Source organism: Anopheles coustani, assembly GCF_943734705.1.
Source record: "Anopheles coustani chromosome X unlocalized genomic scaffold, idAnoCousDA_361_x.2 X_unloc_6, whole genome shotgun sequence".
Classification (NCBI taxonomy): domain Eukaryota; kingdom Metazoa; phylum Arthropoda; class Insecta; order Diptera; family Culicidae; genus Anopheles; species Anopheles coustani.
The window spans coordinates 537,501-552,500 of NW_026525170.1; positions in this window are offsets into that span (position 1 = coordinate 537,501).

Here is a 15,000-nt window from a genome sequence, read left to right on the forward strand (position 1 = left end):
GTCGGTCATATTAGAGGGCAAAGGTGAAAAATGGTGGTTTAGAGGCGAAAATTCACCTTATGATCGAAAATAGCGGGCGAACGATAAGAGCTACGAACACGGCGTAGAACAATCATAAGTACGTTACCACAAGACCTAACTTTGGCCAATATAGAGCGAGAAGATCGGAGGTACCCATCAGGGTGATATGGCTGGTTCAAAGTTGGACCAAAACGAGACTTGAGAAATGGATTGAAACACGGTATCGCGAATAACTCAGGCTGTATGGAACGGATCGACAAGCTTAGATCAGTGTTGGAAAGGTCGAACCGAGCGCTAACTATAATCCCAAACAACCGAAGCGCTAAGTGTTGAGCAAAACTGAGTTATTAAGCGACAAAGTGGAAAAATAATACCAAAATGGCCAAAAATCACACAAGACCAAGAATACCGAGCAAGCGGTAAGAGATAGCGGGTTGACGTAGAATACTTATAAGTTTGCCTCTACGAGACCTAAAAGTCGTCCATAGAAAGCGAGAAGATCGGACCACTCTGGAAGGGTGATACGAGTGGTCAAAAATTAGCAAAAATGAAACATGGCTAAAATGGATTTGACTTATGCACCATGTAGCTCCGGCTGTATGGCATGGATTGTAGAGCTAGGATATGTTTTGGAAAGGTAACACCCAGCGCTAGATACGACTAGAAGAAAGCAAAGCGCTAACTAGCATGATTTGGAAGTTATTAAGCGTCAAAGTCGAAAAATGTTACCAAAATTGAAACTCGAGTACATTGGGCCAAAAAGTACAAGTTGTGAAATTTGGACTTACGAGTAAAATACCGAGCAGGCGGTAAGAGATAGAGACTTGGTGTAGAACAATTATAAGTTGGGCATGTTATAACCTATATTTGGCCCGAACATAGTCTCGAGATCGGTGGTACCTAAAAGGGTGGTACAGGTGTTAGATGGTTTTCCCAGAGCATAAGCTCCACATGATATGGAAAACGGGAAACATCATAACTTCGGCTGTATGGCATGGAATGGAACGAACAAGGTATCGATGGAAAGAGAAAAGGTAGCGCTAACTATAATTCCTACCAAGCAAAGCGCTAGCATGTGACCGTTCGGGTGTTATTGTGAGTCAAAGTCAGAAATTGTTACCACGAGAGGCGAAAATCCGACTAAGTCCATGAATACCGGGCTGGCGGTAAGAGATACGGCTTGGCCGTAGAACATTTATAAGTTGGCCAAGACAAGGCCTAAGTTTCGTCCATAGACGACAAGAAGATCGAAGATACCTGAAGGTGAGATATGGGCGTCCCAAAGTGGGCCTTTGAAAAAGTGACAAACTTCCCTTATAACAGCATACACCAAATATCTCTGGCTCTATGGCACCGAATAAGAAGTTGAGCTCAGCGACAGAAAGGTGATAGTCAGCGCTAAATATCATACGAACAGAGTGAAGCGCTAAAGGGAAAGGATCTTGTTGATATAAGGTGACAAAGTCGAGAAAAGTTGCCTCAAAATCATGAAAAATGTGAAAAAATGGCTAAGTCCCGGGTGCCTTAAGGGCAGGTTAATCGAATGTACCGAGCTGGCGGTACGAGATAGAGACTTGGTGTAGAACAATTATATGTTTGGCATGGCAAGACCTACATTCGGCCAATACAAAGTGAGAAGATCAAAGATACCCGCAAGGGTGATATTGGTGTCCAAAGGAAAAAAGCACTAAGTCTTGGGAAACTTATATGAAGAAAAAGGACCCTGATGGGTCATATGGGATGGATCGAAAAATCGGCTAAGTCCCAAAATGGGGATGTCAGAACTACACTCATGTGTTACCACATCAAGCAAGGCAAACTTATATGAAGCAAAGGACCCTGATGGGTCATATGGTATTGATCGAAAAATCGGCTAAGTCCCAAAATGGGGATGTCAGAACTACACTCAAATGTTACCACACCAAGCAAGGCAAACTTATATGAAGCAAAGGACCCTGATGGGTCATATGGTATTTTACGAAAAATCGGCTAAGTCCCAAAATGATGATGTCAGAACTACACTCATGTGTTACCACACCAAGCAAGGCAAACTTATATGAAGGAAAGGACCCTGATGGGTCATATGGTATTTTACGAAAAATCGGCTAAGTCCCAAAATGATGATGTCAGAACTACACTCATGTGTTACCACACCAAGCAAGGCAAACTTATATGAAGCAAAGGACCCTGATGGGTCATATGGTATTTTACGAAAAATCGGCTAAGTCCCAAAATGATGATGTCAGAACTACACTCATGTGTTACCACACCAAGCAAGGCAAACTTATATGAAGCAAAGGACCCTGATGGGTCATATGGTATTTTACGAAAAATCGGCTAAGTCCCAAAATGATGATGTCAGAACTACACTCAAATGTTACCACACCAAGCAAGGCAAACTTATATGAAGGCAAGGACCCTGATGGGTCATATGGTATTTTACGAAAAATCGGCTAAGTCCCAAAATGGGGATGTCTGAACTACACTCAAATGTTACCACATCAAGCAAGGCAAACTTATATGAAGGAAAGGACCCTGATGGGTCATATGGTATTTTACGAAAAATCGGCTAAGTCCCAAAATGATGATGTCAGAACTACACTCATGTGTTACCACACCAAGCAAGGCAAACTTATATGAAGCAAAGGACCCTGATGGGTCATATGGTATTTTACGAAAAATCGGCTAAGTCCCAAAATGATGATGTCAGAACTACACTCATGTGTTACCACACCAAGCAAGGCAAACTTATATGAAGCAAAGGACCCTGATGGGTCATATGGTATTTTACGAAAAATCGGCTAAGTCCCAAAATGATGATGTCAGAACTACACTCAAATGTTACCACACCAAGCAAGGCAAACTTATATGAAGGCAAGGACCCTGATGGGTCATATGGTATTTTACGAAAAATCGGCTAAGTCCCAAAATGGGGATGTCTGAACTACACTCAAATGTTACCACATCAAGCAAGGCAAACTTATATGAAGCAAAGGACCCTGATGGGTCATATGGTATTTTACGAAAAATCGGCTAAGTCCCAAAATGATGATGTCAGAACTACACTCAAATGTTACCACACCAAGCAAGGCAAACTTATATGAAGGCAAGGACCCTGATGGGTCATATGGTATTTTACGAAAAATCGGCTAAGTCCCAAAATGGGGATGTCTGAACTACACTCAAATGTTACCACATCAAGCAAGGCAAACTTATATGAAGGAAAGGACCCTGATGGGTCATATGGTATTTTACGAAAAATCGGCTAAGTCCCAAAATGATGATGTCAGAACTACACTCAAAGGTTACCACACCAAGCAAGGCAAACTTATATGAAGGCAAGGACCATGATGGGTCATATGGTATTTTACGAAAAATCGGCTAAGTCCCAAAATGGGGATGTCAGAACTACACTCAAATGTTACCACACCAAGCAAGGCAAACTTATATGAAGCAAAGGCCCCTGATGGGTCAAATGGTATTTGACGAAAAATCGGCTAAGTCCCAAAATGGGGATGTCAGAACTACACTCAAATGTTACCACACCAAGCAAGGCAAACTTATATGAAGCAAAGGACCCTGATGGGTCATATGGTATGGATCGAAAAATCGGCTAAGTCCCAAAATGGGGATGTCAGAACTACACTCAAATGTTACCACACCAAGCAAGGCAAACTTATATGAAGCAAAGGACCCTGATGGGTCATATGGTATTTTACGAAAAATCGGCTAAGTCCCAAAATGGGGATGTCAGAACTACACTCAAATGTTACCACACCAAGCAAGGCAAACTTATATGAAGGAAAGGACCCTGATGGGTCATATGGTATGGATCGAAAAATCGGCTAAGTCCCAAAATGGGGATGTCAGAACTACACTCAAATGTTACCACACCAAGCAAGGCAAACTTATATGAAGGAAAGGACCCTGATGGGTCATATGGTATTTTACGAAAAATCGGCTAAGTCCCAAAATGGGGATGTCAGAACTACACTCAAATGTTACCACACCAAGCAAGGCAAACTTATATGAAGGAAAGGACCCTGATGGGTCATATGGTATTTTACGAAAAATCGGCTAAGTCCCAAAATGGGGATGTCAGAACTACACTCAAATGTTACCACACCAAGCAAGGCAAACTTATATGAAGGAAAGGACCCTGATGGGTCATATGGTATGGATCGAAAAATCGGCTAAGTCCCAAAATGGGGATGTCAGAACTACACTCAAATGTTACCACACCAAGCAAGGCAAACTTATATGAAGGCAAGGACCCTGATGGGTCATATGGTATTTTACGAAAAATCGGCTAAGTCCCAAAATGGGGATGTCAGAACTACACTCAAATGTTACCACACCAAGCAAGGCAAACTTATATGAAGCAAAGGACCCTGATGGGTCATATGGTATTGATTGAAAAATCGGCTAAGTCCCAAAATGGGGATGTCAGAACTACACTCAAATGTTACCACACCAAGCAAGGCAAACTTATATGAAGCAAAGGACCCATATGGGTCATATGGTATTTTACGAAAAATCGGCTAAGTCCCAAAATGATGATGTCAGAACTACACTCAAATGTTACCATACCAAGCAAGGCAAACTTATATGAAGGAAAGGACCCATATGGGTCATATGGTATTTTACGAAAAATCGGCTAAGTCCCAAAATGAGGATGTCAGAACTACACTAAAAAGTTACCACACCAAGCAAGGCAAAGTACCTAGGTGAACCCTAGGAAGAAACACGGACCAAGTCAGATGGCCTAAGTCAATAGAACAAGTGACCTAGGCAAAGTTGTATGGCGCTGAGGACCCTGAAAAATCTGGTTAGTGTAGTTTAGACAGGGTAGGTTTTTGGGTCGGCCGAACCCCCTTATTTTGGGTTTTGGCCTCATCAAGAAGCTACACCTAGGCAAACTGCCTAGGGTGAAAGTGCGAAGACCAATCGAATAGTAAGACAAGTTTTGACCGATCGCCCTAGGCAAGCTTGTATGAAGAAAGGGACCCTAAGGGTCATATGGAAATACATGAAAAATCGGCTAAGTCCCAAAATTGGGATGTCAGAACTACACTAAAAAGTTACCACATCAAGCAAGGCAAACTACCTAGGTGAACCCTAGCAAGAAACACGGACCAAGTCAGATGGCCTAAGTCAAGAGTGCAAGTGACCTAGGCAAAGTTGTATGACGGTGAGGACCCTGAAAAATCTGGTTAGTGTAGTTTAGACAGGGGAGGTTTTTGGGTCGGCTGAACCTCCTTATTTTGGGTTTTGACCTCCTCAAGAAGCTACACCTAGGCAAACTGCCTAGGGTGAAAGTGCGAAGACCAATCGAATAGTAAGACAAGTTTTGACCGATCGCCCTAGGCAAGCTTGTATGAAGAAAGGGACCCTATGGGTCATATGGAAATACATGAAAAATCGGCTAAGTCCCAAAATTGGGATGTCTGAACTACACTAAAAAGTTACCACATCAAGCAAGGCAAAGTACCTAGGTGAACCCTAGCAAGAAACACGGACCAAGTCAGATGGCCTAAGTCAAGAGAACAAGTGACCTAGGCAAAGTTGTATGACGGTGAGGACCCTGAAAAATCTGGTTAGTGTAGTTTAGACAGGGGAGGTTTTTGGGTCGGCTGAACCTCCTAATTTTGGGTTTTGACCTCCTCAAGAAGCTACACCTAGGCAAACTGCCTAGGGTGAAAGTGCGAAGACCAATCGAATAGTAAGACAAGTTTTGACCGATCGCCCTAGGCAAGCTTGTATGAAGAAAGGGACCCTATGGGTCATATGGAAATACATGAAAAATCGGCTAAGTCCCAAAATTGGGATGTCTGAACTACACTAAAAAGTTACCACATCAAGCAAGGCAAAGTACCTAGGTGAACCCTAGCAAGAAACACGGACCAAGTCAGATGGCCTAAGTCAAGAGAACAAGTGACCTAGGCAAAGTTGTATGACGGTGAGGACCCTGAAAAATCTGGTTAGTGTAGTTTAGACAGGGGAGGTTTCAGGGTCGGCTGGACCTCCTTATTTCGGGTTTTGGCCTCCTCAAGAAGACAGACCTAGGCGAACTGCCTAGGGTGAAAGTGCGAAGACCAATCGAATAGTAAGACAAGTTTTGACCGATCGCCCTAGGCAAGCTTGTATGAAGAAAGGGACCCTATGGGTCATATGGAAATACATGAAAAATCGGCTAAGTCCCAAAATTAGGATGTCTGAACTACACTAAAAAGTTACCACATCAAGCAAGGCAAAGTACCTAGGTGAACCCTAGGAAGAAACACGGACCAAGTCGGATGGCCTAAGTCAAGAGTACAAGTGACCTAGGCAAAGTTGTATGGCGCTGAGGACCCTGAAAAATCGGGTTAGTGTAGTTCAGACAGGGGAGGTTTCAGGGTCGGCCGAACCTCCTTATTTCGGGTTTTGGCCTCCTCAAGAAGACAGACCTAGGCGAACTGCCTAGGGTGAAAGTGCGAAGACCAATCGAATAGTAAGACAAGTTTTGACCGATCGCCCTAGGCAAGCTTGTATGAAGAAAGGGACCCTATGGGTCATATGGAAATATACGAAAAATCGGCTAAGTCCCAAAATTGGGATGTCAGAACTACACTATAAAGTTACCACATTAGCAAGGCAGACTTGTATGAAGAACGGGACCCTGGTGAAAGTAGCAAATATCCCAAACCGAACATGAATATTATACACACAAGAGTACGAACATAAAGGAACACGGACCAAGCGTACCGAGAGAATCGGTACTATAGAACCCTCGTGGTTCTACACAAAGACTTTATGTTAGGGGTTCAAGCCCCATAGTACTCAAACGGTGACAGTAGCAAATATCCCAAAACGAACGTGAATCTTATTCACAAGAGTACGAACATAAAGGAACACGGACCAAGCGTACCGAGAGAATCGGTACTATAGAGCCCTCGTGGTTCTACACAAAGACTTTATGTTCGGGGTTCACACCCCAAATCGAACGTGGAATTTACTTTCTGATGGTCATGCGGTCGTCCAAAGGGGTCTAGTATCCTGGGATGACAAGCATCACGGGCACAGCTCGTATCAAAACAGTCGAAGAGGCCCGCGAAAGCTTGCTTTCCATGGCTATGCGATGCACAAATTGAGTTTACTCACCGTAGTATAAAACGAACGAACCGAACCTATCCGAGTAGGGATAATGGGCGCAGTAACATACTTCTGTGACCCAGCGAGAGTTGAACGAGGTGACATGAACTGTCAGTGGCTTATATCAGATGGGATACATACATGAGATTGCTTTCAAATCTACACTCGAAAACCTAACCAAGTAAAAGCGAACGTGGGAAGGATTCGAAACCGGTCACGAAATCTTAAGCTGGAAAGAGTCATCACTATGGATACATATTATGCGAAACCAATCAAGTGCTCAGTACTGATCCAAAACCTAAGAGCACTAGTGAACACCTTATTCTCACCCTAGTTCACATCCAAGTGATCGACCACGTGTGTGAAGCAAAGACCAATCGAATTCCTCAATGAACCGAACACTATGAACAAATGGCCAGAAACGTTATAACTATCCAAACATCCTACTATCTAGCGAAAGTCATCACGATGGAACCATACAATGATCTTAACCTATAGCGCTCACCTATTCCTACCCAGAGTGCAAGTGAACAGATTGCCCACCCTTACCAGTTCACAACCACGTGATCGACTAACATACCGAGGTTACCACAAGTCAAAGTTATACGTTTACAAGCGCAAGACCAATCGAAAACCCCGAAAGCAATCTCGACCCAAAATGTATTATCCGTGAGTGTAGTCGAGTCTCGTACTCGTCATCTGTAATCGTCGGATAGAATATCCAGTACACGGTTGTCTTTCCAAATGAAATCTACATACAGAACTCGCTCTTGGCAAATGGGTGGCATTGGCGCAATCAGGAGCGAGTTCCCGTCCGGGTGCCAAGTGATTGGCAAATGTCTGGGGGAAAGCAACCATATGTTGATTTGTCTGTTAGTGTACTGGGTGTTTGAGGTATGTAGTATCCACGCTTGGTTGGGTGTGTCAGAGGACCATGGATGCGTTCACAACCCCAATTGGGGTACATCGGGAATGATTTTGTGGAACCGATGTGCCCGGCACACACTAAGTTTTGTTGCAAGTTAATAGTGTGCCATGTCCGGGGGGGTTGTGATTAAACTCTGGTGAATTGCGTACTGTGGTGATTGGGGTATGAAAGCCCCGCAGTTGCAATGATCGGACGCGCCTAGCGTGTCCTTTAGTTGATGGTAGGGAAATGAAGGCCCTTGTCAGCTCACCTAAGTATTCATGGAAGTTTGGCATAAGGTCGCTGTGGTAGGGGTATGAAGGCCCCGTCAGCGCATGCACAATCGGGCGCACGTGCGCTTAGCGGAGTCGAATGCCGCTCAAGTGCCTGTCCGGTGCATCGGGTGTGTGTGATACGAGGGCAATGAGGTTCGCACGGGGGCTCGCCTCCCGTGTGCTACCGGACTTGACAACATATAGAACGTGGTGTTTGCTCCTCCGGGTGCAATGGGACAATGAACATTCGAACGCAAAGTCGGAATTCTGGTTGATCCTACCAGTAATATACGCTCGTCTCAAAGGTTAAGCCATGCATGTCTAAGTACAAACAGATTTAATGTGAAACCGCATAAGGCTCAGTATAACAGCTATAATTTACGAGATCATCAACCTAGTTACTTGGATAACTGTGGAAAATCTAGAGCTAATACATGCAACATGCCAGGACCCTCGCGGGAACTGGTGCACTTATTAGTCAAACCAATCGCGGGTTCTCCGTGTCATTGAGTTGAAGTCTGGATAATGATGCTGATCGTATGGTCTCGCACCGACGACAGATCTCGCAAATATCTGCCCTATCAACTATGGATGGTAGTATAGAGGACTACCATGGTTGCAACGGGTAACGGGGAATCAGGGTTCGATTCCGGAGAGGGAGCCTGAGAAATGGCTACCACATCCAAGGAAGGCAGCAGGCGCGTAAATTACCCAATCCCGGGACGGGGAGGTAGTGACGAGAAATAACAATATGAAACTCTTTAATGATGTTTCATAATTGGAATGAGTAGAGCATAAATCCTTCTACGAGGATCAAGTGGAGGGCAAGTCTGGTGCCAGCAGCCGCGGTAATTCCAGCTCCACTAGCGTATATTAAAATTGTTGCGGTTAAAACGTTCGAAGTTGATACTTGTCCAACACAGTCCGGCTCCGCCGACCCGGTCAACCCGTGGTCGGTGGGCCAAGTCGGAATCTGGTTGCGACTCAATGGTGTGGTAGGGCACCAAGTCTGTGTCATGGTGTGCCCTTCAACGGGTGCAAGTGTAACATAGAGCTCGACCGCTCACGTTTACCTTGAACAAATTAGAGTGCTTAAAGCAGGGTGCCCAAACGCCCTAGAATAATCTTGCATGGAATAATGGAATACGACCTTGGTCTAATCTTTCATTGGTTTGTACTCAGACCGGAGGTAATGATTAACAGAAGTAGTTGGGGACACTAGTATTACGGCGCGAGAGGTGAAATTCGTAGACCGTCGTAAGACTAACTAAAGCGAAGGCATTTGTCAAGGATGCTTTCTTTAATCAAGAACGAAAGTTAGAGGATCGAAGGCGATTAGATACCGCCCTAGTTCTAACCGTAAACGATGCCAACTAGCAATTGGGAGACGCTACAACCAGGTGCTCTCAGTAGCTTCCGGGAAACCAAAGTCAGGTTCCGGGGGAAGTATGGTTGCAAAGTTGAAACTTAAAGGAATTGACGGAAGGGCACCACAATGAAATGGAGCTTGCGGTTCAATTTGACTCAACACGGGAAAACTTACCAGGTCCGAACTTATGGAGGTGAGACAGATTAATAGCTCTTTCTCAAATTTAAGGGTAGTGGTGCATGGCCGTTCTTAGTTCGTGGATTGATTTGTCTGGTTAATTCCGATAACGAACGTGACTCACATATGCTAACTAGAACGCAGTCAGCGTTAATGCGTCGATGCCGATTGGAACGGGTTAGGACCTTTCGGTGGAGTATGACCTGACACCTTCGCTGTTCGTGTGCGCAAGTGCACTTACGGTACGCTGCTTAGCAGGACAATTTGTGTTTAGCAAAATGAGATCGAGCGATAACAGGTCCGTGATGCCCTTAGATGTTCTGGGCTACACGCGTGCTACAATGTGGGTAGCAGCGTGTCTCCTATTCCGAGAGGAACGGGAAATCACTCAAATACTCACTTAGTAGGGATTATGGATTGCAATGGTCCATATGAACTCGGAACTTCTAGTAAGTGCTGGTCATCAGCCAGCGTTGAATACGTCCCTGCCCTTTGTACACACCGCCCGTCGCTACTACCGATGGATTATTTAGTGAGGTCTTTGGAGATGATCGTTCGCTGGATCCTCGTGAACCGCGTCTGCTTTATCGAAGTTGACCGAACTTGATGATTTAGAGGAAGTAAAAGTCGTAACAAGGTTTCCGTAGGTGAACCTGCGGAAGGATCATTAGTGGCCAAGTGATCCTTCCAGAAGTCCGAACCTGCGGGTTGAGACTTCGGCACAAGTTGCCATATGATAATTGACGAAACACTATAGAAGTCCGAACCTGCGGGTTGAGACTCAGGCACAAGTTGCCATATGAAAGTTGACGAAACACTAACAAGTCCGAACCTGCGGGTTGAGACTTAGGCACACGTTGCCTTATACATGACTTCGAACAAATACACAAGTCCGAACCTGCGGGTTGAGACTTAGGCACAAGTTGCCTTATACATGACTTCGAACAAATACACAAGTCCGAACCTGCGGGTTGAGACTTAGGCACAAGTTGCCATATGAAAGTTGACGAAACACTAACAAGTCCGAACCTGCGGGTTGAGACTTAGGCACACGTTGCCTTATACATGACTTCGAACAAATACACAAGTCCGAACCTGCGGGTTGAGACTTAGGCACAAGTTGCCTTATACATGACTTCGAACAAATACACAAGTCCGAACCTGCGGGTTGAGACTTAGGCACAAGTTGCCATATGAAAGTTGACGAAACACTAACAAGTCCGAACCTGCGGGTTGAGACTTAGGCACACGTTGCCTTATACATGACTTCGAACAAATACACAAGTCCGAACCTGCGGGTTGAGACTTAGGCACAAGTTGCCTTATACATACATTGGCCAAATAAACAGAAGTCCGAACCTGCGGGTTGAGACTTAGGCACAAGTTGCCATATTATATTCGATCAAACACTAAGTAGTCCGAACCTGCGGGTTGAGACTCTAGACCGTAACAAGATGTCACTATACAAGTCCGAACCTAAGGGTTGAGACTTAATGCGATCTAGATACCAAGTTGACATCCAATACCTGTTGAGCAAAACCAAAGATTCCCAGTTCTCGAATGATTACACTATATAACAGGGAATCATGAAGAAATCAAGCAAGCGTGAAACAAAGTCATCACTTGGGCATGCTCGATAGCCAACCACATGACCTTAACCTAAGAGAGCATGCAAACCACATGATACCTATAAACGATTAACCCGCCCTAGTTCAATCGTTCACCAAGTGATGACTTCAGTATGGCTAAGAGAAAAACTTTTAAATGGGAAAAACTCTAAGTCCGAACCTCCGGGTTGAGACTTCCGCGTCGGAGGTGGGCGCACCTCCTATCCGAAAGATGATGAATCAGGGGTGTTCGGTCAGCAATGGTCGGATGCCCCGTCGTAGTCCAACTATGACAATCAAAGTCAAGACCTCCGGGTTGAGACTTTCCGCGAGTACAAGCATAAAGGAACACGGACCAAGCCGTACCGAGAGAATCGGTACTAGAGCCCTCGTGGTTCTACATTGAGAGAGCCCTCGTGGTTCTCATTAGGGGCTTTATGCAAGTCGTACTCAACTACTGTGGTGTGAAGTATAAAGTATAGTCTTCGCCTGGTCCACGCTGCTTCGGCGGTCCTGGGTAAGATAGTTCATTCTAGCTTGCCCTATAGTGGAATGAGGACACTTAATGCTTCGTCTCTAAGCGGCGGCTTGACTCCTCCCTACGGGGAACGAGTTGACGCACACAGCGGCGGCTTACGCACTATGGCAATCATGGATGCCTGAAGATTCCGTGAAGTTCTCCCCTGGTCCACGCTGCCTCGGCAGTCCTGGGTAAAATGGAATATTTCCAGCTTGCCCTATAGTGGAAGAGGACTATCCAACAATACAAAGTCAAGACCTCCGGGTTGAGACTTTCCGCGTCGGTGGTGTCGCGCACCGCCTATCCGAAAGATGGTGTAACAGGGGTGTTCGATCAGCAATGGTCGGATGCCCCGTCATAGTCCAACTATGACAACCAAAGTCAAGACCTCCGGGTTGAGACTTTCCGCGTCCGGAGGTACGCGTACCGCCTACCCGAAAGATGGTGTGCTTCTGGGGTATTCGATGAGTCGGATACCCCGTCGTAGTCCAACTATGACAATCAAAGTCAAGACCTCCGGGTTGAGACTTCCGCGTCCGGAGGTACGCGTACCGCCTACCCGAAAGATGGTGAATCAGGGGTGTTCGATCAGCAATGGTCGGATGCCCCGTCGTAGTCCAACTATGACTATCAAAGTCAAGACCTCCGGGTTGAGACTTTCTGCGAGTACAAGCATAAAGGAACACGGACCAAGCCGTACCGAGAGAATCGGTACTAGAGCCCTCGTGGTTCTACATTGAGAGAGCCCTCGTGGTTCTCATTAGGGGCTTTATGCAAGTCGTACTCAAAACTGTGGTGTGAAGTATAAAGTATAGAGTCCTCCACTGGTCCACGCTGCTCCGGCGGTCCTGGGTAAGATAGTTCATTCTAGCTTGCCCTATGTGGAAGAGGACTCAATACCCTACCTGTTGAGCTTGAAACAAAGTCATCACTTGGGCATGCTCATATTGCCATACACAATTACATTATATTCGAATGAGCATGCAAGCGACCCTATATAGACCGAACCAAAACGATAGATACCGCCGTAGTTCACCCCCACCAAGTGATGACTTCAGTATGGCTAGTGTGTGAAGTATAAAGTATAGTCCTCCCCTGGTCCACACTGCTTCGGCGGTCCTGGGTAAGATAGTTAGTTCTAGCTTGCCCTATGTGGAAGAGGACACAATACTTAATACTTAGAGTACAAGCATAAAGGAACACGGACCAAGCCGTACCGAGAGAATCGGTACTAGAGCCCTCGTGGTTCTACATTGAGAGAGCCCTCGTGGTTCTCATTAGGGGCTTTATGCAAGACGTACTCAATACTGTGGTGTGAAGTATAAAGTATAGAGTCCTCCACTGGTCCACGCTGCTCCGGCGGTCCTGGGTAAGATAGTTCATTCTAGCTTGCCCTATGTGGAAGAGGACTCAATACCCTACCTGTTGAGCTTGAAACAAAGTCATCACTTGGGCATGCTCATATTGCCATACAATATTCCATTATCTACTAATGAGCATGCAGCTATATGATTATAACCTGTAAACGATTACCCCGCCGTAGTTCAGCGCTTCAACCAAGTGATGACTTCAGTATGGCTAGTGTGTGAAGTATAAAGTATAGTCCTCCCCTGGTCCACACTGCTTCGGCGGTCCTGGGTAAGATAGTTAGTTCTAGCTTGCCCTATGTGGAAGAGGACACCATACTTAATACTGTGGTGTAATGAACAAAGTATAGTCCTCCACTGGTCCACGCTGCTTTGCAGTCCTGGGTAAGATAGTTAATTCTAGCTTGCCCTATGTGGAAGAGGGCATACAAGACAAAGTATAGTTCTCCCCTGGTCCACGCTGCTCCGGCGGTCCTGGGTAAGATAGTTAATTCTAGCTTGCCCTATGTGGAAGAGAGCATACATGAACCAAGAACGAAGGTTATGATCGAGGAATGATTCGACAACTAACCGATGGTATGAAATGTGAAGAATTCAAGCAAGCACACAATCAAGTCATCACTTGGGCATGCTCGATAGCCAACCTCATGACATTAACCTAGTAGAGCATGCGAAAACCAATATATATGTAAACGATGCCTCCCTAGTTCAGCGCTTCAACCAAGTGATGACTTCAGAATGGCTAAATCAAATCGGTTCAAAACATACCATCGGTACCCTATTGAAACACACAAGTCGATATCAAACCTCTTAATTGTGTAGTCCTCCACTGGTCCACGCCGCTGCGGCGGTCCTGGGTAAGATAGTTCATTCTAGCTTGCCCTATGTGGAAGAGGGCACATTACTCAATACTGTGGTGTTATGAACAAAGTATAGTCCTCCTCTGGTCCACGCTGCTTCGGCGGTCCTGGGTAAGATAGTTAATTCTAGCTTGCCCTATGTGGAAGAGGGCATACAAGACAAAGTATAGTTCTCCCCTGGTCCACGCTGCTTCGGCGGTCCTGGGTAAGATAGTTAATTCTAGCTTGCCCTATGTGGAAGAGAGCATACATGAACCAAGAACGAAGGTTATGATCGAGGAATGATTCGACAACTAACCGATGGTATGAAATGTGAAGAATTCAAGCAAGCACACAATCAAGTCATCACTTGGGCATGCTCGATAGCCAACCTCATGACATTAACCTAGTAGAGCATGCGAAAACCAATATATATGTAAACGATGCCTCCCTAGTTCAGCGCTTCAACCAAGTGATGACTTCAGAATGGCTAAATCAAATCGGTTCAAAACATACCATCGGTACCCTATTGAAACACACAAGTCGATATCAAACCTCATGATTGTGTAGTCCTCCACTGGTCCACGCCGCTTCGGCCGTCCTGGGTAAAATGGAACATTCCAGCTTGCCCTATGTGGAAGAGGGCACATTACTCAATACTGTGGTGTGAAGTATAAAGTTCAGTTCTCCCCTGGTCCACGCTGCTTCGGCGGTCCTGGGTAAGATAGTTCGTTCTAGCTTGCCCTATGTGGAAGAGGACACTTAATACTTCGTCTCTAAGCGGCGG